At 39.1% G+C, this 6,661-nt stretch overlaps 1 long non-coding RNA gene across 1 annotated transcript; it reads left to right on the top strand.

Moving 5' to 3' along the window:
• The first annotated feature begins 6,060 nt into the window (after positions 1-6,060).
• On the top strand, positions 6,061-6,661 carry LOC134208997 (uncharacterized). The gene is made up of 3 exons (XR_009978712.1): positions 6,061-6,125; positions 6,200-6,319; positions 6,407-6,661. It is a non-coding gene; the product is annotated as an uncharacterized LOC134208997 (long non-coding RNA).

Genomic DNA, 6,661 nt, shown 5'->3' with positions numbered 1-6,661 from the left:
ATTTTTTGTTACTTGTTTTACTTGTTTTTCACTCAATATACATTCAAATATTTTCAAATTTTTAAATTCAAATATTTTTAAATATGATACATAATTATAGCAATCCAAGGACCCAAATTAAATTAATTAATTAGAAATGTAATCGCCACATGTTTTAGGTCTTCCAAGAATTTCCTGGAGTTAAGGCTTTCAGATCTCCATATAAAAATTCCGAGCGATTCATGAATCAAATTAGACATACCTTTAACATGTGTTTCATTACAGTTAACCTAAGAATTCCTTGGTGTATAGACCTGAAGGTCTATACGGGTAATGACAGATCTATTAATTCATTTTGAAAATGCTTCTCGAAATGAACATGCTGTTAGTGATCACTCGAATCAAAAAGCATTTGACTTCTTGTTAAAGGCTTATCCAATTTGGTTATGTAGATCACATAAAGCATGATCCATTTTTGGAAAGATCTAACAGTCAATAGGGCTTATACTCAAGGAAATTCTGGGAAGAGCTGGAATAAAATAATTTTGAGGGTATAACAAATTTCGTTCTATTGATTACAAAGCACATTATCCATTCTGAAAAAGAGATTACAGCCGTTTGGCAGTCGTCATTTCGAAAGGAAATTAGGTTTTTTTACCTTCTGACCCCATGTAAGATTTCTGTCATACAAATTATTTTTTATTTATATGGTGCGTAAGAAAAAGGCATACCCCTCCCTTAACCATAAGTGCTTACGTATTATGTGTACGGTCCCTTAGATATGCATGCAAAACTTCAGGCCGAAACTCCAGGGAATTCTTGGATGAACCGTTATGGAAAAAATGTTAAACGCTCATCCAATTATGGACCACAATCAGCATAAACGAATAAAAAAGCAAACAACTCTCAAGGAGCTCAAGGCCTGTACTGCAGGCAAATGTTGTATGAGCTGGGATGCATATTTTTTCTATATCGGTAGGGATGAGTATTTTCTAATTATCTTAAAAATAGGAAATCGATCTGTTGTGCTTAATATTTTACTAATATTTTACTTTATTGCTCGAAAGTCGAAAGAAGCTTTGAAAATGAAAAAAATCTTGATTATTGTATTTGAACGACGTGGAGCACTAACTCGAGCAGAACATAATTCTTAGTTGCTTAATCGAACTCAATACAGAAGTCCCTCTCTTCTCCAACAACGAAATTTTCTCGCTACACCACTAATTTGCCTGATATCTTCTTCTTCTTATTGGCATTACATCCCCACACTGAGACAGAGCCGCCTTGCAGCTTAGTGGTCATTAAGCATTTCCACAGTTATTAACTGCGAGGTTTCTAAGCCAGGTTACCATTTTTGCATCCGTATATTATGAGGCTAACACGATGATACTTTTATGCCCAGGGAAGTCGAGACAATCCGAAAATTGCCGAAAAACAGACCGACACCAGGAATTGAACCCAGCCACCCTCAGCATGGTCTTGTTTTGTAGCCGCGCGTCTTACCGCACGGCTAAGGAGGGCCCCTGATATGCTATCGTTTTTGAAGCAATCTGATTTTGTAACTCTGGACAGACATGATGTAATGTTCCATCATATGGTTCGATACGGTGATCAGCATAGCATTACTGGCAATGACAAAACCACCATTGAGCCATTTCACACATAAAAGAGCTTGTAATATTAGTGAACACCTTTTTACATAACTGTTTTCAAATCAGGAAACCCTTCTGGTACCTTTTTAGTTAACCCTTCCTGGGATTTTTTTTTCTCCAGGAGTTCTGAAAAATTCATTTCTGGGAATTCTGAAATTCTAGGAACTCTACCACCAGCGACCAGCGATTCTTTCTTCAGAAATTCTGGGGATTCAAGACTCCTCCAAGAATTCGGGAGAATTCCCACACTAAGAATTTTGATTAATTCCTCCGTTAAGAATTTTGAATTCCTTAATTCTGAGAAAATTCCATCCAAGAAATACTGCGAAATTCGGACTTTAGGGATTCTGGAAGGGAATTTTCTGTATTTCAAGAATAAAGGGTTATACTTTCTTTAGGAATTATTGGGAATTTCTGCTCATGAGTTCTGGTCATTTATCCCTTAAGAACTTATGGGAAATTCATCATCCAAGAATTTAAGGAAAATGTTGGTCATTTTTCTTAAATTCTGGGATACTGAATTATTTCACAAAAAAAAATAAAAAACTGCATCACACTCACCCCCCTCAACCCAGGTATTCCTTTTTTCAAAATTCTCTGGAAATTTCCCCCTGATATTTTGGAGAAATTCTTCTTCGGAAATTACCGTGGTGCATCGAAACTCGTACACTTAAGCACATATGATAAATTTACAATCTAAATCAACACCTCCTGAATCAAAATCCGTCCACCGTGGACGGATTTCGAATCATAAGATCATAATTCGTACAGCTATTTTATAACATAATATTTATATTAAAACAGATCAAATGATCAGACTATCACTGTAAATAGCGCAATACGCACCTTGAGAAGCAATCCCTATGGTATTTATGCTGCTGATATTACTCTATTAGTTGCGATTTCCAATTTAAACACCGCCACTTGCAATACAATTACGCCCAGCACGCGAACAAAATGCCACCCGAAATTTCGCGTTTTTAAGATGAGAATTGTTTTTTAATTATGGGGCCTTTCACAAATTATGTAACGCTGTAGGGGAGGGTAGGGGTCATGCCGAGCGTTACGATCCATACAAAAAAATAAACCTTCCATACAAAAACTATTACGTGTAAGATCAGGTTAAGATACATTATTCATAAATCAATCCCCTCAAACCCCCTTTAATTTATTGATATCTCATAAAGTGGACGATTATCGGTCCCCCACGGTATAGAAACTCGTTATACAAAAATTGTGGAATATTCTTATAAAATAAAAAAGACAGAATCACCGTCTTCGACCAGAGGTCGAACAGACTGAACACTTAACATCTAGCATGAGACAACGGACAGGACATTTACACAACACCCAGTGGACCAGTGGAGAGCTTTTCGCTTTACGAAAAGTTTCCTCCTTACCGGGGCGGGAATCGAACCCACACTCCACAGCACATGCGTCTAGACGATTGACGTCGCTAACCGCACGACCACGAAGCCCACATGTTAATTGTCGACTGGAATTAAAGTTGCTTATGGTTGTGGCTTTCTCAGTTGATTATCCTCAAAACGGCTAGATTTTGAAATTGCCCGATGTTTCGGCCGAATGTATTTGGCCTTTTCAAGGGAAATTATTTGTCAACCGTTTTTCGTTCGCGAATAAATGCATACAAGAGCCCAAAACATGCAACAGGCAATAATTCGCGAACGAAAAACGGTTGACAAATAATTTCCCCTGTAAAAGGCCAAATACATTCGACCGAAACGTCGGGTAATTTCAAAATCTAGCCGTTTTGATTATGCTTAGACTGAGAAAGCCACATACATAAATAAATATTTCTCCTACATGAATTCCTTCTATAGAAATATTCCGGAATACTCATCCAGGAATTTTTGGGAATTGCCCCTCCAAACGATCAGGGCAATTCCTCTCACACGAATTTCGTGGAATCCCTTCTTCCAAAATTAGGATGAATTCCTTCTTGAAGAATTTGAAAGAATAAATCCTCCGAGGATCCTGACAATTTTCTCACTTCATCCTAGAAATTCTAGATCATTCTCTCTCTACTAACTGTGAGGAATTTCTTCCTCACGAATAATGAGGAAATCTTCTCCTATGAATTATAGGAATTTTTTTCTCTTTGTATTCTGTATTCCTTCTATACGACTTCTAAAAAGAAATTGTGGGGGAAGGTGGTTTACACTCCCAGTTTTTCAATTCACTCCAAGAATTCCTTATCTATGAGTTTTAAGGATTCACATTCTCTTATCCAGAAGTTCTGAGGAATTAATAATACGTGTCCCAGAGTTTCTGGATGGAAAATTTCTTTCATCAGTTCCTGTAAATTTCTGTATGATTTTTACATATGTCCTGCAGGAATTCTCTCATCTGATCATGTGTTGACATTACATCTCCATTTGAAAATTGGCGTATCCCAGCTTGGTGCTCATCAAGCACTTCTACAGTTTTTATCTGCGAGGTTTCTAAGTAGATTTACTATTTTCCTGTGTCACTAACACGATGATGCTCAGAGGCACAGGGAAGTACCAAAATAAACTTACACCGTACCAGGAAATGGATCCAGTCACCTTCTGCATGGCTGTGTGGTCACCAGGTTAAGAAAGGCGTAAGTCAGGATTTTTGATAGTATTTTCACTATTACTAACCCTCCCGGACGAACTGTTGAAGAAATTTCAAGAAAAATTTCTGAAGAAATCATGGGATGAGATAGCAAAGAAATTCCTGATGAAATTTTTAAAGGAATCTTAGGTGATTTTTTTCATTGTATTCCTGGAGGATTATTCAACAGCGTATAATATAAATTATACGTATTGCCGTGTGACGAAATGATAATTTTCAATCGCGCCGGTCCGAGCCGCCGCCGCCGAGGGCAACCGCGGCGTGGCGCCGGCTAAGCCGCCGCCGCCGTTAGAAAAATGCGTTTACGCCGCCGCCGGTTCAAAGTGCATCGGCGCACAGGTCTACTCTGTACCCCGGTTTGGACACCTTGTCTTGTGACTCGAACATCCTGGGGGAGCATCCGAAGGTTCTGTTTCAGTTCCTTACTGATGTTCTGCCTTGCGCTCGCGAACTCGATGATATCATCGAGTTGCTCGGCGACTACCCGCGTCCCGGGTAGTGGCCCGCCGAGCGTTCTGATAGGGCTATACCCTACCACTGCTAGAGAGACTCCGGTGTAGCTAGCTGCACCCTCCGTCACTCCGCTCTCCGCCTCCCTGGGAGGAGACACTTCCAAACCCCCCTTGGCAAAGGGGTTTACCACCTCCATGCCTATAGGACGTTGAAAAGCAGGCCAAGTTCCAGTTGGAATGTAGAGCCACTGATTTGAAAGATGAATTGGATTTAACTCCAGAATGATTTGGAGATTTGGATTTGAATATCGTAAATCATGCGCATTCGTTCTAAGGGCCTGTATGACACCATGGGTTGGGTTACTTATTATCTTTGTATCGAGCCTAGGTCTACCAAGTCCATTTGGTTTGAATTCCAGTTTGATTTGAAGTGCTTAGATCACATCTAGGTCGTAAATCATGCGCATAGACTCTACGGGCCTGTATGGGTTGCTGTTGTCTTTGTATTGAGCCCAGAATGATTTGGATAACTAAGAACATCCGGTTTGGACATATCCAGATCGTAAATCATGCGCATGGCCTTTAAGAGCCTGTATGTGTTATTGGCTTGATGTCGAACCCAGTTGTCTTGCTAGACCAATTCGTCTAAGCTCTAGAATGATTAGGAGAAAAAAGAACATTCAGTTTGGACATATCTAGATTTTCGTAAATTATGCGCATGGCCTCTAATCGCATTTATGGACACCATGGGTTGCTATTGGTTTCAAACCAATCATAATTGACCTGGTAGATCAAGGCTCTGAAACTCAGAATGGTTTGGTGAACCTAGAACATCCGTAGAAATATTGTCTGCTTTAATGATTCGTCATCTCTGCAACAGTATTGGGTACAGTTCTGAGAAAAGCAGCAATAAAATCGTTAATACGTGATATTCATGTGCAATTTTCGTCCATATAAATGCCTGAGATATTGCTAAATCAAATCTTGGTCAATATGACCCGAACACCGTGAGTGTGAGTTTATATTTGAAACCCTTCAGGAAAATCGTACAAAGTAGGTCTACGTTCAGGAACATATATAGTTTTCCACGAAATAGGAAAAGTCAAGAAGTGTCAGATCTTCACCTTGTTGCGTTAAGAAGTTATTACAATTTGAAAGTGCGATTCGGGTTATATTAACCCGAAAACGTTAGAATCAAACCTGCAAGAGCGCAGTTCAATCAACAATCAATATGAAATTGGCGTTTTTTTGTGGTTCCTGTTTCGCATGTTATGAACGATCTTCGGTACCCAGCAATGAGATCGTCGCTTCAGTACGTAATCTATTGATGCCCCTTTAGAACAAGTTTTAGAACGGCTGTCATAGCAACATTTTTGAAAGTTTTTCTTCAAACAAAAACAAACTTCGAAAATGGAAGCGTTTGGTAAGTAATTGTTACAATTAAAAAATGTAATCCTTGTGATTTGGTCAAGCATGCTCTTTTTAAAAAACCTACAGCAGGCATGAAAACATGCCGTTTCCACAGCTGCTGTTATTTCTGAGAAAGACTGGCCAGAAATATGTGGGATTAAATTAACTATTGCGGGGCTAGCGGCTACATTGTATGACCTTACACTGGTAGGAGTACATGAATGCAAACTTCAAACAGGTACACTTTGCTTTTTCCGTTACTAATAATTAAATATTTTAATTTTTATCATACAGTTCCGGTTGTCGTGAAGATATCTCACAGGAGTTTGTCATCGCGATTGGTTTTCTGCTATAATATACCTCTCACTAGAATTTACCAGATGCAATAGTCGTATCCAAGCCTCTACGGCAGCCAGACAACGCAAGGTGAAGTGACGATTTCGATTCTTTATCGATGAGAATTCCGGAGGGAACCGTTGGGACAATGCGGTACAATCGGCAAAAAAAAACGACAAAGCCTGCACAATATATGCCGTCTTTTTCGGGATA

The sequence above is a fragment of the Armigeres subalbatus genome, chromosome 1 (assembly GCF_024139115.2).
Source record: "Armigeres subalbatus isolate Guangzhou_Male chromosome 1, GZ_Asu_2, whole genome shotgun sequence".
Taxonomy (NCBI): domain Eukaryota; kingdom Metazoa; phylum Arthropoda; class Insecta; order Diptera; family Culicidae; genus Armigeres; species Armigeres subalbatus.
Note: the sequence above shows the minus strand (reverse complement) of the source record. Positions and strands in the feature narration are given on the sequence as shown.